The 23,706-nt window shown below is 35.8% G+C and overlaps 1 pseudogene; it reads right to left on the reverse strand.

The window, feature by feature from the left end:
* Window positions 1-7,280: 7,280 nt before the first annotated feature.
* Window positions 7,281-7,977, reverse strand: LOC123592491 (annotated as a pseudogene).
* Between the last annotated feature and the right edge of the window lie 15,729 nt (window positions 7,978-23,706).

Below are 23,706 nucleotides of genomic sequence, written 5' to 3' on the forward strand. Positions count from 1 at the left end.
AAAAAAACTCTGTTTATAGCTACTTGTCTGTAGTTCTCCAGGTATTTTCTATATATCACTTTTTGTGTGTCACACCCAGAGATTTATTTTTGTTTTCTATACCTATATATGTTTTGGAAATACATTTCAATGTTCATTGATAATAATAAATAAGATAATTACTTAAAAAATCACTTGAAATGCATCCTTTCTTTGAGGAGTTTAGAATTTATTAAGGTATATAGTTAACATCCTAGAAAGCCAATGATACAACATACACAAACACATAAAACTACAATAATAGACCTTTTTTCAAAAAATTAGTTTATTTTTGAGAGAGAGAGAGAACATGAGTGAGAGAGTGGCAGAGAGAGAGGGAGACACAGAATCCAAAGCAGGCTCCAGCACAGAGCTGTCAGCACAGAGCCTGATGCAGGGCTCGAACTCATGGACCATGAGATCATGACCTGAGCCAAAGTCCATGCTTAACTGACTAAGCCTCCTAGATGCCCCTACAATAATAGACCTTTTAAACGAATAAATAATAGCTTCCATAGCCTAAGTAAGTAGCAAAGTATAAATTTAAAACGACAAAACTTTACTGTAAATATTAACCCACTGTGCACAATGAAATAGTTTGTGATAAAGTTGGATACTTAATTCTCTTGATAAGGGCAATGAGATATGATTTGAAAATTCAGGAATTATCAGATAGATTGTATTTGTGATGTCCTTAGCTTTGCTCATTCTAGCAATGACTAAGAAGACACATGGAATGGATATTTAGAACATAGTAAATATATTTGATTTCCAGGAACAAAGTCGTGGTGGTTTTTCTTCTGCAGTGGTACTACAGCTCACTGTGGATAGATTCGTGTTAAATGGAGATGGAAACACATCTGCTTTCAGCTTTGTATTATTGCACATTCATGCCCCAACTAAAAATATATATATATAACATCAATCCATGTGGATTGTTTTTATAGACTCTCTACCTCATAATATATTAAAAAGCGAATAATTTTTAGGTCACAAGAAACAAACTTAGTAGTTATACCTTATTTGCTTTGAGCTGAAAGATTTGGGGGCTGGTGCAGGCCAAAAGGTTTTAACCACCAATGAAAATGTCCCTGGTCTGGAAATCCAAACTCCAAGTCATCAGGATGTGAGTTTGATCTGACTCACTTCACTGCACCCACCCACAATGCCATTAATTCGCCGCCTAAATGGCGGAATTAGAAATATATACCAGTAAAACCTTGGATTGCAAGTAACTTGTTCTGTGAGTGTTCTTCAAGATGAGCAAACATTTCTAATAAATTTTAACTTGATAAATGAGTGATGTCTTGCTATACAAGTAGTAAATGACGCTAAATGTCACATGATCACAACTGACCCAATGGTTCTTGAAATTCGCGTTGATACTCAAGTGCTTTGGATTACAAACATGTTTCCAGAATGAATTGGGCTCTCAAAGCAAGGTTTTACGGTATCTAAACTCTGTGTTTAAAAAGTCTCTTTCCAGACAATCATTTCAATAGATGGTACTTGTATTCTCATTTAGAGCTTTAATTTCCCTAACATGTTATGTGACTTCATCAAATCAATAGTCTTTATAAAATTTTCATATGACAAATAGAAATAATTTGGTTTATTTTATTTATTTTTTGAATTATATTGAGGCCTATGAAACTTTAAAACTGTGCTTATATTCACTATAGCTGTCACTATATGGCTTTTCTGAAGCTCAGTTCCTGCTCTGCTAAGCTTTTTTTCGGTCCACAAGTGAAAAATATCTCCAAATTCTGGGTTCACATCTGAATTTTCTTCTTTGCAGAATTTTGACCCCTCAATTCCTCACTACATTGGAAATCCTCCGTATGCCTTCCAAAATATATTTCTAATCCATTTTCCAGCTCTCCTGGTTATGCTCTCATTGAGCTGTTTTTAATGTGACACTGATGAACAGTCAGCATACAACTAGCTTCCACTAATCCAGACATACAGTCAACTAAATGTAGGTTGTGGCTCTATTTTATACAGTATCGAAAATTTGGTGACAATAAAGCTACACCAATCAGTCAGAAAAATAATCATGATATCTAGGGATATTAAATAAGTTATAAATATTTAAGATTGTAGCAGAAGCCATTATCATACACTCTAAAAAATATAATAATTAAAGTTTAGAATCATTGACTATTTTTACAGTGAGGAAACTGATGTCTATAGGGGTTAATTGTTTACAAGAACTCACGGACTTAATGCCAATTACTGAACTGAAATCTAAGTTTTTATTTCATTTATTATTTTTATTATATAATAGCACGGCCAAACAAAAATCCACAATATCATGGAGCCTAAAAACCTTTTGGCATAACTCTTTAATTTTACAGATAAGGAAAACAAGACTCTGAGCAGTTCATTTGAGCAAACAAAACTAGAATTTACATTCCCAGTTTCCCATATCAAAACTTGTTTTTCTGCATCCATAGTAATGAAGAGCAAATATAAATTGGGTTCTCAAGATTTTTTTTTTCAATAATAACTTCATGAAAAAAATGTGTTAATCCTAATACAAGTGTCATTTAAAATAATTAAGGAAATTTTATGTGGACCAATTGTAATAAATAAATAACTTGAAAGAGTGAAAAAAAAAGAACAAAAAGACAACTTGATAATGAGATAATAGTACACACTGCATGAAAGCCAGTTAATTGAGGGTTTGTCATGACCAGTGAATTCTACTTGTAAATCCTCTTGAGAAAATAATAGCCTGCTAAAAGAAGAAAAATAATTAAGAGGAAGAGATCTCAGAGAAGTATAAATTAGCATATTTTTGATCTATGCATTGTCAAAATATAATGGTCACTGTTAGCTCATAACAGAAGAGAACATATATAAGTGGACTTATTAATTTAATCAAATTTACTACTCCAAAATGTTCTAGCTGTCTCAATCTACCTTTTCCTATGTATATTAGGTCATCCTTTTTTCTAGACAGCTCATCAAGAGTTTTTTCAAAATTATACCCCTGTAGAGAATGCCGTATCTTCACTTTTCTTGAGAATCCCCCGGAGTTAGAGTTTTTCTGTAACAGCATTCAGTATGTTAGAAAATTTGTTGGAATTCAGGAATATTTACTTAAGTCAGTTTATTTTGTTTTTAGTTTATGTTGAGCACACTTCTTAATATATCATTTTCACTGCATATTAGAGTTTTGCTAGTCATGTCCAATACTGCAGAGGGTTGGATTAGGTAACACTTACTTTGTATTGGACAAAGTAAAGCAAGCATTTATTTTCAAACTTTTATATTTACAACCTTTTATATTTTATATTTCTAACCAAGACTCTAATACTATTATGCAGAAAATAATTTGTAATTGTTGTTAGTGACATGTCTGCTTCCTACAAATGTCCTCATTTCCTATTAGGATTTATATAGAAATTTTGTGCCCGATTGGATATGGTAGGTTAGAAGAATCTATTTTGGATCTATTTAGGGTCACATTGCAGAGCATTTTGTGGGGTAACTTGGATTCAATGAGGAGCTTGTTGCTCTGGGCCACACCTACAGTGGGGATTCTTTGGGTACTGAAATTACATATGCCACGTACAAATGTAGTAATTAGAGCAATGAATATCTCCTGCTTTCAGAGTTCCATGGAGCTGAGTATGAGATGTACTTTGGTCAAACTCGATTTATTGCCTTTCTCACTGGTGTTGCACAGTGGACTCTGGCAGCTTCAGAAATTAGAGTTAGCTCAGAATCATATCCAAACCTCTAAAAAAGTCAGTATCCATTTCTTGAAGTCTGGATTTTTTATTTCTTTTTGGTTCAAAAATACCCTTTAGAGGGGCACCTGAGTGGCTCAGTTAGTTAAGCATCTGACTCTTGATTTCGGTTCAGGTCATGATGTCATGGTTTGTGAGATGGAACTCTGAATCAGGCTCTGTCTGCACTGACAGTGGAGTCGGCTTGGGATTTTCTCTCTACCTCTCTCTCTGCCCCTCCCCTACTCTCTCTCTCTCTTTCAAAATAAATAAACTTTTTTTTTAATTTTTAATTTTTTGATTGTATTTTTTATTTTTAAAATTCATATCCAAATTATCATATAGTGCAACAATGATTTCAGGAACAGATTCCTTAATGTCCCTTATCCATTTAGCCCATCCCTCCTCCCACAACCCCTCCAGCAACCCTCAGTTTGTCCTCCGTATTCATGAGTCTCTTCTGTTTTGTCCCCCTCCCTGTTTTTATATTATTTTTGTTTCCCTTCCCTTATGTTCATCTGTTTTGTCTCTTAAAGTCCTCATCTGAGTGAAGTCATATGATTTTTGCCTTTCTCTGACTAATTTCACTTAGCATAATACCCTCCAGTTCCATCCACATAGTTGCAAATGGCAAGATTTCATTCTTTTTGATTGCTGAGTAATACTCCATGGTATATATATACCACATCTTCTTTACCCATTCATCCATTGATGGACATTTGGGCTCTTTCCATACTTTGGCTATTGTTGATAGTGCTGCTATAAACATCAAAATGAATACATTTAATAAAATACCCTTTCGAATGTCTTCAGGTCACCTCAGAGGAAAACAAAAGGCAGGTTATTGCACACATTTGTGGTTTTATGTCAGTATACCAGTGTATTTCCTCAAGCTAATTAAAGTATTGTTTATTTAACGATCCTAAATCTAAGAGTTGAATCAGATCTGAGAAATGAATGGATCAGAAATTCTGATTTGGTGATTCTATCTTGCCCCACAAAGGCTTTACATTTCTTCACCTATTTATGCTAAATGATACCTGGCCTTTCAGTGTTTTTATTGAATCTTAAATTTGAATTTTCACACACACACACTCACATGCATGCACACACACATACATTATTAAAAACAAAAAAAAAACATGGTCGCTCAAGTTAGCATGTTGAAGGCAAAATTTCTGCTAAGTGCCTTCATTTGAATACTGAATAAGTTAAAATTATGGTAATAAAACACACACACATACACACAATCTCATTCCTAATAATATTCTTTAGCACTTTTAAATAATGTAAGTTACCAATTTCCTGAAATTCTATTTAGTTAAAACCTTTACTACATTAGTTGATAAGCTGTTGGAACAAAATAGGGCATCTACCTGGAGGTAGCATAAAATGCTTCATTTTATTCAACACTCTGTTAAGAATGAATGCAAACTCTTTTTTCTTCTGTCTTTATTACCAAGACTCAAAATCTTAGTAATGTCTAATTAGTTTAGCTTCAGCCCAAACTCATGATTCAGATAGGAAAAGCCAAGTTCCTTGATTCATAGTCTACATATATTCATGAATAAAAAATGGGGAAGGAGTAATTCCCCAAAAGTCTCTTTTTGTCTAAGAACATTCACTGGATGCAAGATGCTAAAGTTAAGGAAATTAATTCAGTCCCATATAATTAAATGAAAGAAAACTCCCATTCCCAATTGAACAAAGCTACTTGAATTCATATTAATCCCTTCTTATAGTCTTCTGATTACCGTAGTAGGGCTTTCTCTCTTCTTACTGAAGGCTAGGCCCTCCTCTTGAGGTCACGGTCACAATCGCCTCACTTCCTGTCTCTCAAAATTTACATCATCAACTCTTCTTTTCCTTTTTTATATATTCAAGCTGTTTCTCAACTTGATTTTTCCCACACTACTTAAAACACTCAAATTTCACTCCCTTAAAAAATTCTTGTTTTTAATAAAACCTCCTATGAAAGCTACCTACAAAATTATCACCTCTTACATAAAGCAGCTACACTTGCTGCTTCATTTCTTTACCTCCACTTGTCCTCAATCTAGTTGAGAAAACAAAAGTAATCAAGGGGAACAGGACAAGAAGAAAACAGAGGCTCCTATTCTATTTAGTACCTCAGTGGAGGTCTATTGAGCCTTTTGAACTGTTGATTTAAGCAATTACGATTTACTTAAGTAACAAGATTTTGGTACCCTAGAGTTATTCCTTGTAGACATTGGTATATAGAAACAGGGAAATTAAGAATATTTTAACTGTACCCAAAAGTTCTCCCAAGTGTCCCCATAATAACTAAAAAAAAAAAAAAAGTGATGAAGCTCAGTGAGAAGAGAAGCCGACAAAAGTGAGAAGGAAATCTGGCAAGGGCAGATAAAACAAGGGGGCCAGCCAGATGTCATTGACCAGATACTCCCCTTGCATACTTTTGGCTTCTGCAATCTTATTTGCCTTCCACATGCACCAACTGCCTGAGTAGCAACACTGATAAGTGCCCCCTCCCATTTTTCTTTTTTTCCTGTCTAGCCCCTACAATCCCAGCCATAAAAGGAGACAGATGCTAAGATTGAGGGCTCAGCCTTTGGATGTGACTCCACCAGACCGGCAGCGGTACAAACAGTCTTTTCTGATTCCCCGAGTGTGTGTGTCACGTGTCTCTTCCTGGGAGTCGAGTATTTGCTGTGACAATAGCACCTGCTGATGTAAGAAAAATTCTGCTTTTAACAAAAACCCTTATGGGCTTACTATGTTACTAACCACGTAACTGAAAAGAGAATAATTAAGTGAGTCTTATACTGCTTATAATTGGCAAAGTTAAAATTATAAATCAACAATCTAGTTTCAGAGCATTTGTCTTTATCACGATACAAGTTTACTAGTATGGGATTTAAATAAATTTTATAGGGAAATTTTTATGGAAAGGTAGGTAACAATGCCAATAGAGATAGTTAGGCCAATATTTCAGCAAGGTAGTTTGGCTATATGTATAAAAATTTTAAAAGTTTATTTCATTCAAACCATAAATCCTTGTTAATGAATTTATCCTAGTGATACATGGCAAAGGTACACAAAGATACGTATGTACAGCGATAGCCACAAAATAGCACTTTCATAATAGCAAAAAGGAAAGAAAAGAAAAAAAAATGACATGACCATTATGTAAATGATGGGGCTGGTGAATCTGCATGTGGAATATTAGGCAGTTATTTAAAAAGTAAACAATGTTAAAAGACATAAAACCACAAAGTGTTGGATATCTTCAAATATAGCAGTTATATATTCTTGACTTTATATTTAATAGATTATATAGACTATGAAATATATAGATACATAGGATACATTAATACTATTAACTATATTTGAAGGTAATAATATTAGGAATTGAGGGTTTCAAGGACAAAGATGATGTCTGTTTTTATTTTTGTCAAATTCGACACCCAATCGACTGAGCCACCAAGGTGCCCTTCAACATAATTACTTCAATAATTACTAGTTTACATAAAATATTTTTTTTTAACAGATAAAGATTTGTTTTATTGAAGAACTGATCTGTGTTGCTGCCAAAGCCACTATGTACAGACAACAGAGAGGAGATTTTATTTCTTGGTCTCTTCCTCCTTGGACAGAGTCTTGATGATTTCCTCCTTCTTGGCCTGGAGCCTCTCTTCAACGCGCTTGCGTGCTTCCTTGGTCTTAGATCTGCGGGCCTCAGCCTGGTCAGCCAGAAGCTTCTTGCGAGCCTTGTCTGCCTTCAGCTTGTGGATGTGTTCCATGAGAATCCGCTTGTTTTTGAACACATTACCCTTCACTTTCAGGTACAAGCTGTGATATATGTGGCGGTCAATCTTCTTAGATTCACGGTATCTTCTAAGCAGCCGGCGCAGAATTCTCATCCTCCTCATCCAGGTTACCTTCTCAGGCATTCGGGTATTGGCAGTACCCTTTCTCTTACCCATGCCCAAATGTCTGCCCTTCGGCGGGCCAGAGTGTTTTTCCAGCATCGAGCCCAGGAATGGACAGTCACAGGTTTCCGGATGATCAGCCCATCTTTGATCAGTTTCCGGATCTGCTGACGGGAGCTGGCATTGGCGATTTCACTTGTCTCATTGGAATCCAACCAGACCTTCTTTTTGCCACAGCGGAGGACACTGGAGGCAAGCCTCTCCTGAAGCCTGAGCATACTCATGGCTGCGGCCGCAGAGCCGAAAGGAAAGAACTCTAAAATAATTTTTCTAATTCAAGTTTAAATTTATATTGGAAATGTTTATACCAAGTTTGAACTGTAATAATGAACTATCAAAAATTTATTTAAACAAAAGCATCTTGAATTACCATAGAAAGCACTTTCTCCAAAAGAAACTGAACCTGGCATAAAGCCCTTAGAAATATTCATATAAGTTTTTGCATTGGACTCCTGTACCACAGATAGCTAAGATACTTTCTTCAAAAGAACCTTGTCGTTTTTATTCTGACATGTAAAGATTTAGGAAGTCATTACTCCACCTTCACAACAAGAAACAAAGCTGAAGAAAATGAAAATCAACAATTCTTCTTAGATCCATCAGAGAACAGTGGTCAAAGGGGAAAATCACTGTCCAGAAAACTGGAGAAACAGATGAATACAGCAGCTTACGAGGTACAGAACCCATTGGAACCAGTAACTGGTAGGAGAATACTTAAACTGATGAATGGCTGGAAACTGAGTGTGCACTGGCCCGAGAGTTAACAACACTGGAGGACTCGGTCTGGAGGGGGTCCCTACACTCCAGGAGCCTATGTTTCCTGGTAAAAGTTGGTATAACTCTCCTTTTTGTTTGGGCAGGTAGACAGATAACCACTTAAAAAATGTGTCCAGGAGAAAAAGATATATGCTTTTGGAAATAATGTCAGGCTACAGGGTTTTGTTCTCAATATCAAAGTCCCGCCTCAAAAATCTACTTTACTTTTCCTGGAGCCTTATCTACCTGCAGTGGGAGCTGGGATCGGGGGCTGGTTGAGGATGGCGGTAGAGGTGGTGGTTAAATGTTAGCGTGTCCTCTAGCCTTTCTGTTACACACAAGGGTTCAAAAAGGCTTAAAAATTCTTTGGAAGGTCACAAGTAAGGGACGTAGACTGAGTTGAAAAGCTCAGATTTAATCACAAGATAATGAAACGCCTCCCCTCCTCATTATCTTACCTCCACGTCGAAACACTGCACTACAATCACAGTGAATTACCACTAGACAACTGCAACACACTTAACTCTATTTAAGTTGGAGTGTCTAGAGAACTCCAAAGACAACGGGGTAGACAAAAATTAGGACGCTACATGAAGCCTAAGCCTCTGACACTTAACAACTACACCAAATGCTTAGTAGAGCCTAACTCCTGAAAAGAGAAAGGGGAAACCCCATATTAAAGGCCGCTTCACCTAGGTTTCTATGCAATATATGATGTCCCTGTTTCGATGGAAGTTTACCAAGGCTGCTAAAAGGCAAGGTAAAAACACAGACTGAAAAGGAAAAGTAAACATGGGGGACACCTGGGTGGCTGAGTAGATTAAGCACCAGACTCATTATTTGTTATCTTAGATATCACAAGACAGAGACATTCTTAAAATCAAAGCATATGAATTGGAACACCTTAAATTCCCCAATTAATTGTAGGATACATAGTTAACTAGACACTTGAGTCGACTTCATGGCAATTTTGAAATTATAATTTATTTGTAATTTTTTTGTTTAATGTTTATCTTGCTCTGTAGTGTGCACATGTCATAAGGTTAGGGAGTATTAAAATTCGTTAATAATTCACCAAATAAATATTCATTCATGAATAAATGAATTTTTCTGTCTATTTTCATGAATTCTATAATATGAAAAGGTGTTGCTACTATGTAGACATAAGCTCAGACTCATAGATAAAGCATTTTAGCTAAACAATCAAACACACTGTAAAATGAGGTAAGTCAGTTAACAGGTCTTCTTAACCTAGGATATTATCCTTAATTCTTGAGCTGTTCACTACAGTTTATTAAATATAAAATTTTTTTCTTTAATGTTTATTTTTCAGAGAGAGAGACAGAGTGTGAGTGAGGGAGGGGTAGAGAGAGTGGCAGACACACAATGTAAAGCAGGCTCCAGGCTCTGAGCTGTCAGCACAGAGCCCAACCCGGGGCCCGAACCCAGGAACCATGAGATCATAACCTGAGCTGAAGTCTGATGTTTAACCGACTGAACCACCTAGGCGCCCCTAGTTTATTAACTGTAAGATATCTACAATATCAAATAGCAACCCTGGATAAACTGGTAAGATTCTAGAATTCCTGAGCATTCTCTTTATCTTTAGTAGCAGTTTGGGTGTTCTAAGCACATGAATTTAAAAGCAAATGACTCCTTAAAAAAATAAGAATTTAAATTATTTGGGATGAACTAATGATGGAGTATTAGATTTATTCTCCCTACTTTCTAGATTTTGTATATGAGCACATTTGGTTGAGTTTAAATAGAAAAACATTAAAAATAAAATCATTTCCCACCTCTCTTCTTTCTTTCTAGACAAGGAAAGGACTTATTACCTTTTGTTTTGTTTTCATAATAATGGGCTAGACCTTTCATCTCTTACCATCACAATGAGTTAACTAAAAGGATGGTTAAAACAAAGGTTCATATGGGGCGCCTGGGTGGCGCAGTCGGTTAGGCGTCCGACTTCAGCCAGGTCACGATCTCGCGGTCCGGGAGTTCGAGCCCCGCGTCGAGCCTGTTTCCGATTCTGTGTCTCCCTCTCTCTCTGCCCCTCCCCCGTTCATGCTCTGTCTCTCTCTGTCCCAAAAATAAATAAACGTTGAAAAAAAAAATTTAAAACAAAGGTTCATAAAAGGGACAAATGCATTCATTAAACATTAAACCAAATATATTCGGCACTTGTATATTGGGCACTTGTACATACTAGGTTGACTAATTTCAAAATTCACATCCACTTGGAACCTGTGAATGTGATTATTTAGAAAAAGGGTCCTTTCAGATGTAATCAAGTTAATACAGGGGTGCCTGGGTGGCTCAGTTGGTTAAGCCTTCAACTTCAGCTCACTGGTGATCTGGCTGTTCACGAGTTCAAAAACTGCCTCCAGCTCTGTGCTGATATCTCAGAGCCTGGAGGCTGCTTCAGATTCTGTGTCTCTCTCTCTGTCTCTCTGTCTCTCCCCCACTCACACTCTGTTTCTCTCTCTCTGTCTTAAAAATAAATAAACATTAAAAAAAATTATAGTTGGCATGATTTCTAATAAAAGCAAATATTTTTTAACCAACTTGTGTTTTTAGTTTCTCAAAAGATTTAGTTTTTAAGTTAGTATTCTGAGAACCTACTTTTGAAACTATTTTTTGTACTTTTTTTTTTTTTTTAGCAATGAAAAACACACATTAGGTGTGACTGGCATAAATAAGAATTGTAATAAACATCACTGAGTCTAAACATACAAGTAAACTGGTGGGGGGTATATTGTAGAGTAACACGTACAACATGGTCTGAGGATCAGTCTGTTGTACAAAGGAAACATAGAACTTTGATGTTCTTGGGATAAGGTTATGTGGAGGTCAGTTAAAACAGTGACTCCTGTTATCTTCTCAGTAAGTCTCCAAGGCAATAACAGTTGTTCATATGTCTTTATATTTTGTTGGGTGGGAGAGAAAGGAAGAGATTTCTACACTATCTATGAAAATATCATGCCTAGCACAGTGCCTGAAACACAGTACACATTCATTTAAATATTTGGTGAATGGATAAATCAATAATCAATGAATGAATGAACAACGTGATTTACCTAGAGAAACAATACTAATGATAGTAGTTGCTACTTGAAGACAGTTGGTCAGGACAGATTTTTAAATATGAAGATGTTTTTGCCCTGTAGACATGATAAAGGACACCAGTGCCCATTACGAGAAAATTTTTTTTTTATTTATCTGTATAAGTTACTTAAAATTAAAACTCTTTGTATGGGTGAGAATACATGTCAGAGAAAGACCTCCGTCATAGACTTAGTAAGTAAAACAGATTTCAAGGAAATTGAGGGTTTTTTGTATTGGGAAATTAGTAATTAAAAGGTATGAAAAAAACAGAAATATTCCAGGAATAACTCTTCAGACTGATAAAGATTACTTCACTAATATTTAGTAAAGTTATGATATAATTTTGATTGCTCAGAATTACTAAAACTAATTACAGAGCTATTACCTTTCTGTTTGCCCTATGTGAGGGATGCTTTTTTATATCTCGAAGTGATAGCTCCAGGGCAGAAACCTTGTCTACTGAAACAAATCACTGTATCTCTTGCTTTTCTTCTCCTATGGTGTTAACACATTATATCTTTATGGCCAGTGTTTATATCTGTAGGAGTATTGTAGCCCTAGCAACCTCAACTTTAGAGGCAACTTGGGCCACCTGAATACAATTCAAACAGTCCATAAAGAACTTGATTTTCCTTAAGGAGTTACCTGATCCATGTATGATTTTATGGAAGAAATTTGAAAAGTTCAGCTTGCTTTCCTCCCTCTAAAGCAGATCCCCTGAAGTGTTGAAAACAGAGATTCCACTCTCACAAATTAAATCCTTGTCTTCTTAGAAAAGACAGATTGATGCTCAAGTATTTTTCAGTAATTTCTTGAAAAATTATTTAAAAGTGCCCTTCAGATTGAGAGGTTATTGATGATTTATTAAAAGTTCACATGCTGTATGTCAGACTAAAATTTCAAGGTCTCACAGTGAAGTGAGAGACTCATACATTAATATGTCAACAGTGATATCTTTTCCTTCATCCCACAGACCTAACACCAAATTTATACACCTTTAAAAAAAAACGAAAACTGGACCATAAAGTATTTATGGTTTACATATTTTTTCAGCATCCTTTTTGGAAATAGGTAGCGTCCGTGCAATGAAGTATTAAGGAAAATGCAATGAGAAAGCTTCACTGAGATTACCATTTTTAGCATGCTAATAGCTATAATCTTCAACTGTAAAGTAGTTCCCCACGACTCCTAAAGAGTTATGCTGCCATCTATTGACAATGCAGATGTCTTTTACTGGTTATATGGTACAAGAAAACAAATTTTTATTAGAAAATATGTCTTTGGAAAGTCAGTGTTTCTGAAAATACCTACTTTGTGTGGCAAATATATGACATTTGAAATTATTTGTAATACACTATTAACTTTTCTTTTTTAATATGTGTAGGGCTGATTAACAAATTATCTTGTACTAGCAACTTTACTGCATGTTGCAGATATTTAAGACTACCACAAATCAGCAATTTGCAGAAGTTAATGTATTAACTGAATCTGTGTTTATGCATCAGAATATTGTTATGCTATATTTACTACATTCAACTGAATGGGATTACTATGCGCTATTAGCAATGTAAAACAACATTTTAAAGAATTAAAAAAGACTTCATTCGGCAAAGAGGCTATTTAGAAAAAGAAAAAAGGTGATCAAGTAACATAGGTAAAAATCATTTTACCAATTTTCTTTTTATTATCTCATGACATATTACATTAAGATAAAAAGCAACTGTATTTCATGCCTTTTGAAGCAGAAACTTCCCAAAGTAAGCAAGACAGACTGTGATTGGACAGTTAAAATGTAAATCGCTATCTATTTTGAATCTTGACTATACAGTGTTGAGGAAAGCCCTTCCGAGAAATTTTCTTTCCTCTTTTCCACGTCAGATATCCAATATGTCAAATATCTGGTACAACAGAATGCAAGATGGATTGAAAATGCATAAATATACCAGCTGCTTCTACTTCCATAGTTGGAAAAAGCAGGTTATTTGCTTACAGTTCCCATCACCTAGGAAAAGTGCTTAATAGAATATTGTGGCTTGAAGGTGTTCTCTGTTTGAGACCCTAAATGTATAGTGTGAGAAGTACCAATGCGAGTAAGGATTCTGGATATCCTTGGAGGAAATAATCAGTATTTCCCACCCTTTATCCGGAGTAAGTTTACTCAAACCAGGGAATTGAATCTGGAAGTCGGGAGTGGAGAACAGACTGGTGAATTAGTGTCAACGCACAGGACCTAAGGACTGATGATAGACAGTTGGTAGCCAGACTTGAAGTCTTCCTGGCTTATGCCACTCTGAATTAGGGTCATATTCCGTTGAGTCACAGTTAAGCATGGAATGTGAATTGAAAGAGCTATGACCTTGCACTCCTGTGTTAATAAAGACGTCATTTATAGCAGCAAAAACATCCAGTAGACTGGGGCAGACTGGGACTCCACAGTGCCGCCTCATGACAGTAGCTAGACAATTGGAGCTCAAGCGCTAGAGGATTTGAGAGAATATTTCTGTTCCAGCTTTTCATCCTAGCATTTAGAAGTGACCCTGCCTCATCACCTCCCACAACATGAAATGAGAAATCTCTCAAGACTATTCAAAAATTTGGTTAATGAAAACCTAAGGTGAGGAATATTGGACTTTCTAAAGATAAAGGTATTGTTGGGGCTTAGGTGGGAGTTTGAAGGAGATGTGGAGGAAGAAGTGCCTGTATTTATATTTCATACTGGTAAAGCAATTCATTTTATGTTCTGTAATGATGGAAAAATACAAATAACAAATGATGAATAGCGTATGGTGTGTAAAATATAAATCAAGGGCAAATGAAACCCAAGATGTCTGCATACCACTGCTGCATGATGATGCTGAAATTATACAGCATCGCTGGAAAATTTTACCCAACATTAACTGGTGTTACAATGTAGAGGGGTTCTGGGACAAATGCATCTGCTTTGAGGGCTCTGTCCCCTAAAATAGAAAATAAAATGTTTATTACTCTGTTCTTTGTTTTCTTCTCCTCACCGCCCCCCCCCCCTCAGTATTTAGTTTCCTGCTTGTGACCTTTATCTTGACTTCTTCATAAATTCATTATGCCAAATAATTACACTTACACTCATTTTCTGTTGAGTTGATATTGTTTAACCATCGTTTCTAACAAAGTACAGTAATATGTTCATGATTCCATTAATATTTACATCTATATAAAAAACAAGTCTCTGATATGACTTTCCAGGGAGTATTTGATTTTCTATTCTGTATAAACATTGAAGTCATCATGAGAAATGAGCTTATCTCATCCAACTAAATTTATTTATTTATTTATTTATTTATTTATTTATTTATTTATTTAACAACCGCCATATACTTCACTCTAAAGTACTGGAAATAAAGCAATATACCTATTGTTAAACATTTTTGGCTTGACTAATGGTAAATGTATATGTATCTGAAATGCAATGTTGATGATTACACGATAACTTGGGGAGATAGATGGTAAATATGACAGATGGTTTTGGGCAAACTCTCAGTGCTCGTACTTACAAAAACATCGGTATTGTAATACTAGACTGCTTTTATTCTCATGGAGAATTTGGGGTGAAACTCTATAGAATTTATCTCAAAGAGAAATAAAGCAGAAATGTTAAGATACTGATTCATGTGGTAAAACTTCTACTGTTTTTATTTGACCTATCATCAGCTTCTAGTGGAAAGAAAGTGACTGTGACCAGTGAAGTTGACAGCATTTTTAAAAATACTATGGCCTTCATGGTCTATGTTCTATTTTTCCAATTGCACATGCACACTAGAAGAATAAGTATATTCCATTTTTTGTATTGAATTTATTCTGAAAAGAAAGATTTAAGTAAGACATGCCTGAACATTTCTTTGTTTCTACGAGATGATATGGTTATAAACTTAGAACTGAAAGATTTCAGTCAAAAATACCTTAATCTAATCCCCCAATAATTATCATTATAATCACTATGATTTAATAGTATTATGAAGTCAAATTTTCTAGGTTCTTGGCTATAATGTAGGTGAAATTAACACACTTTTGAAAGTTTTTGCCAGTTTAACAGGTTTCTATGATACTGTCAAAAGCAATTTGTCCTAGTAGAAAAATCGCGAACTTTGGATTCAGTCCAAGATTGATCCAAATCCCAGCTCATCCATTTACTAGTTGAATGAGCTTCATCAAGTTCAAAAATCCCTGAACTTCAACTTTGTCATCTCTATAATTGTTCTGAGAGTTCAAGATAATATATATGATCTGATGTGTAGTAGAGGGTTAATAATTGGAAGCCGTGATTATTTGAATGCAGAGTGACTCAATTTTATTCCTTATCCAAAATCATTGTTTTGGAGTTCTAAATCCTGGCAATGACAATTATTTTCCTGAAAAATCTGAGCAATAAGCACGGCTGACTTGAAGGCTTCTGTTTGTACAGGATGAGAAAGAGAGTTCTGGTTCATATGAGACTCTTTAATGCAGTTTTTTTTTTTCAACGTTTATTTTTGGGACAGAGAGAGACAGAGCATGAACGGGGGAGGGGCAGAGAGAGAGGGAGACACAGAATCGGAAACAGGCTCCAGGCTCTGAGCCATCAGCCCAGAGCCCGACGCGGGGCTCGAACTCACGGACCGCAAGATCGTGACCTGGCTGAAGTCAGACGCTTAACTGACTGCGCCACCCAGGCGCCCCTCTTTAATGCAGTTTTAAGAAAAAAAATCACAATCAACTTGTATGTTCTCCAGGCTGGAACAAAACGTCTATTTTTTTCTTAAAATGAATTTTTTTTCAGTTTATTTATTTATTTTGAGAGAGAAATAGAGACAGAGAGAGAGAGAGAAAGAGGGAGATCAAATGGGGGAGGGTCAGAGAGAGAGGGAGAGAGAGAGAATTCCATACAAGCTCTGGACTGTCAGCACAGAGCTTGACATGAGTCTTGAACCTACAAACCATGAGATCAAAACCAAGTGCCAGCTCTCTAACCAACTGAGCCCCACGGGTGCACCATGAAATGAAAATTTTAAATGCAAACAGTAGCATTGCTTTTATAAAGCAATACTTTTTTGAGAATCTGCATAGCCTAAAGAATAAGTGCTCAGATGCTAGAACCAGGTTATCTGAGTTTGACTTTTGTATTATTCTGGATTCTTCAGAGACACAGGACCAGTAAGAAATTATCTATCTATCTATCTATCTATCTATCATCTATCTTTCTATCTATCTATCTATCTATCTATCTATCTAAAGACTTTGTTTATAAAGCATTGACTCATATGATTATATAGTCTGGGAAATCGGACAGTATGGCTTCTACAAGCTGTAGACCCAGGAAAGCCTGCTGTGTAGTTTGAAGGCTTTAGAACTGGTGAGCCAAAAATGTAGATTCCAGTCTAAGTTCGAAGGCCTGAGAATAGGAGCATCAGGGAGAGGAGACTATGATGTCCCAGCTCAAATAGTCATGCAAAAAGAATGTAAATTCTTTCTTCCTCCAACTTTGTGTTCTATTCAGGACCTCAGTGGCTTAGGTGATGGCACCTGCATTGGGTAGGGCAATCTACTTTCATCAACCTATCCATCCAATGCTAATCTCTTCCAGAAACATCCTCACAGACACTCCCAGAAATAATGTTTAACCAAATATCTGGCCGTCTCATAAGCCAGTCAAGTTGACACACAAAAGTAATTATCACAACTTCTAAACCTAACACTTCTTAGCTTTGTGCTCTGTAACTCCAACCATTTACTTAAATATTCTGGGCTTCAGTTTCTTCATCTGTGAAACAGACAAAATTAAATAGTGTGAGGAATAAATCAGTTACTATTACAAATTGTTACAGTAATATTTATCCTATACTTGATAATAGTAAATGCTCAATAAATGCCAGCTACTATCAGATTTTATGTATTTTTTTTCTTCTATATTTCAGTCTGTTCCCTCCCAGTAGTCAGGGATATAGGAAATACAGAAAAAACTAGAATGTTAGTGACTATAGACACACAGTTTCTATGGGGATGCCTGGGTGGCTCAGTTGTTTCAGCATCCATCTCTCTATTTCAGCTCAGGTTATGATCCCAGGGTCATGAGATCGAGCTCTGTATCAGGCTCTACGCCTGCTCCAGGAGCATGGAGTCTGCTTGAGATTTTTTCTGTCTCTCCCTCTTCCCCTCTCCCCTGCTCTCTCTCTCTCTCTAACATAAACACATAAATATTAAAAAGAACACAGCTTCTAGTGCATTGATTTGTACACAGAATTTATGACAGAAATGACCATTTATGAATTTATTCACTGTTTTTCCTTTATTAATGAAAATATGAAATTTAGAATCTTTTTAAAAACCAGAGTAACATTTTATTCCATTGTCACTGTAATCTTATAGGGAAGTCTTATGCTCATTTCTTAAATTTACCAAATTTGAGAATGACATGAAGACACAGAAGAAAGTTACCAAGAGAAGGGAAGATAGGTACTGGGTGCTGAGAGAGAGCCATCACCTCGTTCTTGGATGGTTCTGTTGCTGTTTTCCATGTATTTGTCCATGTATTGACAAATCACTGAGAGATCTCCTTCTAAGTCCCATTGCCAATTGACTAATGCTCCATTCTTATTAAAATGTAACTTGGTGTATATAATAACTTTAAGATCAGAATCATCTGATACTGCTTGGGATTCTCTCTCCCTCTCTCTCTACCTCTCTCCCACTTGCACCCACTCTTTCTCTCTCTCTCTCAAAATAAATAAACTTAAAAAATCATACTTCATACTGAAGATAATAAGTGGAGTAAGCTTAATGGTATCCCCCCTCCTTACAAAGATAAATCCATGTCCTAATCTCTGGAAACTGTGAATGCCACCTTGTATAGCAAAAGACATGATTAAATTGAAAGTTTTGCAAAGAAGAATGTTTCTTAGATTATCTTGGTCAGCCCTAAATCTAATGAGAAATGTTCTTATAAAAGTGAGGCAGAGGGAGATTTGGGAGAAAGAAGAGGAGGAGGTAATGTGACCATGAAGTCAGAGATTGGAGATACACAGCTACAGCTCAAGGAATTCCAACAGCCACTGGAAGCTGGAGACAGAGCAGCTTCTTCTCTAGATTCTTCAGAGAGTGGCCTTATTGACACCCTGACCCCAGACATCAGGCTTCCCCAGAAGTGTGAGAGAGTAAATTTTTATTGTTTTAAGTCAAGATTGTAAGTGATTAGTTATGTAGTCACGAGACACTAATATTCATGACAGGATGATCGAAGAACTTTGCTAAGACCATGAGAAAAGGTGAATTGATGAATCCATACACTTCTTTCACAAGAAGTCATTATTAAATGAACTTTTTTGATACAATAATATTGAACCCATTGATTGCATCTGTGGTATGTTTACAAAACTAATAGACCAAAACATATACAAAAGTATTAGGCATCAGGGGATATTTGAAGGCAGAGTGTGTACCTGTGTGTGTGCATCAGTGTGTTTTAGGGAGAAAGGTGGATGGCATGGATGTAGGGATGTCTGTAATCCTGAATTCACACCAGTCCAAGAACCACTGTTTCACTTACCTAGCAAGCACAGTTGTGACAACAGTTTTCAAGTTTACTTTAACGGAAATGATGGTTACACTGCTTTGAACACTCGTACAATGTTGAGAATATAAACATAACAAATTGAAATTTGGGGAAAATTTCCATGACCACAAGATCATTGATTTTTTATTACTTTGCAAACATTTTGGAACTAGCATGAATAAACAAACAGTATATAAACACCCACTTGCATTAGTGGCAAAAAGCCCCAGAGCTGTTAGGGATATGTGCAAAGTTAGGTAAATAGAGTGCAATGCTTTTACATGTTTAGAATCTAAATAGAACATCTTTGGAGGAAAATATGTAATGGCGCATTTAAGAAATCCCAATTACAATAGAGTATATATACATCAGTGGAACATAGGTTTAATTGAAATATCCTGTGGCTTGCAGACGAGCAATATGTTCAGGAAAAATCAAACAGGGTCAAAGCAATAGCCATCTTCCTATTATTTTAAAAAGCATTATGAGGAGTTTAGAAAGACTTAGAGGTTAAGAAGAGTGATCACGATGATCTTAGAATACTATTTTAAGGAAATGATCAAGGTAAAATATACACACATATCCATATATATGGACATATATTTCAAAAATAATTCCAATGATCACTTGAATGAATTCTATGAATAAGAATAATTATTCATGTATTCATATTTGATAATGAATAAGACTTCTCTCCCCACAACTCCACTGTGAAATATATATATTTTTAAATTCACCAGTGGCCTTCATGTGACTAAATTCAACAGTATTTCTTTGAATGCATCTTACTTTAGACTTTTGAAAATATTCAACATGGGTGCTCATTCCATCTTCTTAAAAGATTTCTATTCTTGGACTTGTCATGACACACACCTAGTTTTCCACTTCATTTATTTATTTTTATTTTTTTTAATGTTTATTCATTTTTGAGAGAGAGAGAGCATGAGCAGGGGAGAGGCAGAGAGAGAGGAGGGGACACAGAATCTGAAGCAGGCTCCAGGCTCTGAGCTGTCAGCACAGAGCTCTACACAGGGCTTGAACTCACTGTGAGATCATGACCTGAGCTGAAGTCGGATGGACGCTTAACAGACTCCAGGCGCCCCTCCACTTCATTCAAATGACTCCATCTTCCTTCTTAGCTTCTCCTCCATTGATTGATGTGTAAATTCACTCTGCAACTCCCGTCACATCATTTCTTTCATGGTTTTAAATAACATAAATAATGTTATGCAAAATTTATTAATATTTTCAATCCTAATCCATTCCCTGAATTCTAGACTATTTACATAGTATCTCAATCTAATATGCCCTAATTAATGAGTATGTCAAAATTAACATGTACAAAATGAACTCAGGGTGCCTGGGTGGCTCAGTCAAGTAAGCGTCCCACTTTGGCTCAGGTCATGATCTCAAGGCTCCTAAGTTCAAGTCCCACATGGGGCTCTGTGCTGACAGCTCAGAGCCTGGAGCCTGCTTCAGATTCTGTGTCCCTGTCTCTCTCTGCCCTTCCCCCACTTGCACTCCATATCTCTCTCTTTGTCTCTCCATCTCTCTGTCTCTCTCAAAAATAAATAAACATTAAAAAAATAAACTCTTGCTATATCTATCTATACCCTAGCATTGACCCACTTCTCAATAGAAGACACTGGATTTAGCCAGATGTTCCTGCCAAAAACCTTTCATTCAACCCCCAATTCCCAATATCATGCAAATATTTAAGAAGCTTGGAGATATTTTGAAAATGCTCACAAGAATTCACAGAGCATTCTCAGGTAAGACTTTTAATGATGACAAAGAAAGTGCAAACATTGAAGGTCTGAGAGACATCCAGGCACAAATTCCCTGGGGTTCTCATACCCACAAGGATACACTTTTTTCTCTGGATCGAAGGGTCAAGATTTATCTGACAAATTATAGTTTCCAGACAGTTCAAGGAGGGAGTTCACAGCAGGGTTATTTATGCCTTTTTGGTCATAGTGCTGAACTAGGCTGTTTAACTGATCAGTCAGGTGAAAGCCACTAATAGAGAAAACTTGGCCTGGGTGTTCTTAGGGAATTCCAGACTATAAAAGGGACATCATAAATCATTTGTTAGTTATTTAGATAATTTCTTTTAAACTTGCCAGTGTTAAAGCCAGACATCAAGGTATCCCTGGAGATGAGCACAGACCTGCATATTTGAGCTGTAAAATAACTCTCAGACCTACCCAACCTACAGGGAATTCTGTGGACTCTCTATACAAGATATATCCCCATTTTTCTTGCTAATATCTTGGCCCAAAACACCAACTTTTAAAATTTGGGTACCCTGAAATACCATGTAACTTATCCCATTGTACATCTTTTTTCTTCTATTCCTCACATGCATTCCTCAGAAAGCAGTGAATGTAAATATTTAAAAATAAAATCATTTCTCTTCACCCATTAAAATATTCTAATGTCTCTTTACTTCACAAAGTGGACATTTCACTTAAGTTCTTTATACATTTTAAAATATTTTGCTATTATTACAATCTTGTGAGGAAAGTACAGTAAAACCTTGGATTTCAAGTAACTTGTTCTGTGAGTGTTCCACAAGATGAGCAAAATTTTCTAATAAATTTTAACTTGATAAACGAGTGATATGTTGCAATACCAGTATTACGTGATGCCAAATGTCACAAGATCACAACTGAGCCTCTCTCTCTCTCTTTCTCTCTCTCTCCCCCTCCCTGTGTGATGGTGGGTGATCGTCTCCTATGTTCCTATGCTCAGTCTCAGGCACTAGTGTATTCTTTGGTCACTTCAAAGCACCTATGGACAGTCCTTTGCTTTCTCATACAAGAGTAAGCTTGGGAATGCTTTGCTTCATTCTAAGTCAGGCTGCCTGCAGATATAGACCTTTTCCTCTGTTGCTTTATTACCAGTTACAATAAATACAGTGCATGACAAGAGTTTATTAATACTGTGCTGCAGTCAACATCCGTTAGTGAGTGAAAGTCGTCATACACAATAACCTTCCTCTCTTTTCCTTCACACCAGCCACGAAGGTTTTCAAAGCAAAGTCAGATTAATTTGTTTATTTTTCTTTATATTGTGCATTTTCCTTATTATTTGTGTTATATTACAGTATTGGAATCATTTTTATGTGAACATTTTTGGGTGGGGAACAAATCCTCTGAGTTTCCATTATTTCTTAAGAGGAAATTGGCTTTGACATACAAGTGCTTTGGATTACAAGCATGTTTCCGGAGTAAATTATGCTCACAAACCAAGGTGTAATGTATTCTTATCTTCCCTATCCAGTATCAAGAAAAGTAAGACACATAGAGGTTTAGGAATTTATGCAAAGTCACATGGATTGTAAGCATTGGAGCAAGAAGGTGAATTCTAGAAGTCTGTCTCAGAAGACCATACTAATAAGCATTAGACTATGTTTTCTCTTGATTCTTTGATTGCATTAATATAAAGCAAAGCCTTTGTACATTCTTCATCTGCAGTAATGTGAAATACTAGTTTGAATTCTTAAAGGAAAGCTAAGGATACTGTGCCTTCTTTTCTCCCTACTTGACATTATCTAGTGAGATTTTATGTCTTAATCAAGTTGGGTCTCATAGGCAGAATAATGTCTGAATCTCACATTTATTAGATAAATTGGAGCCTCATTTTAAGTTCAATTCCCTTCAGAAGCAAATGATAGGTGATAGTTTTGTATTTTTAAAAGCTTATGCTATTTGAGTGCCACTACTATTCATCACTATGGCTAAAGCATGGTTAAGCAGATACCTTGTCGCAGTTGAAATATACGATTGTCCTTTTTTTTTTCCCCTTTACGTACTTCTGCATCTTAGTTTCATTGCATCCAATTTCCAGGTTATATCTTTCCATAGAATCATTCACCATTCTTGTCTTTGGTTCTTTAGGTGAGGTGACAACCAAGACCCTAATATTGTAAAAGTCAGTCATGGAAGAAAGTGTAGGAAAGTTCAATAAGACTTTTAAATAAAATGAGATATTCTTGAAACTAAGTGAGGCAAAGGTTTTTTTTAAAGCCTTTTTTTTTTTTTTTTTTTTTTTTTTTTTTTTTTTTTTTTTTTTTTTGCCCTTTAAAGTGTTCACATTGTGATTTAACCACATTATTACCAGGCGAGATAGGGGAATCTCATTTGATACACTTCATTGTATGTTATATTAAAATTCAGGGATTCTGAGGCTTTTAATGCATAGAAATGTAGCAAAATTTACATCTTCTACTTTAGTAATCAGCCATGTTATTGTCTGTTACCCTTTGCTGATTCCAATGTCAGAAACAATACTTCTATCTATGTCTCAAACTGAATTCATATATAAGTTAAGGTACAAGTGAAATTTTGCACAATCTTATTTTAGCAGGTATAAAAGAAATAGAACTCAATCAGCAAAGCAATTAATTAAATATAATGTAATAGTACCAGCAACATATCTCCCCGAAATATTGACATATATTTCATTATGGCAAAAAAGTCATATTGTTTGTAGATGCATATAACAAATAATTAGGATAAAGCTTTCTTCAAAAAAAAATCAGTGTATTTTA

Source organism: Leopardus geoffroyi, chromosome B1 (assembly GCF_018350155.1).
Source record: "Leopardus geoffroyi isolate Oge1 chromosome B1, O.geoffroyi_Oge1_pat1.0, whole genome shotgun sequence".
NCBI lineage: Eukaryota > Metazoa > Chordata > Mammalia > Carnivora > Felidae > Leopardus > Leopardus geoffroyi.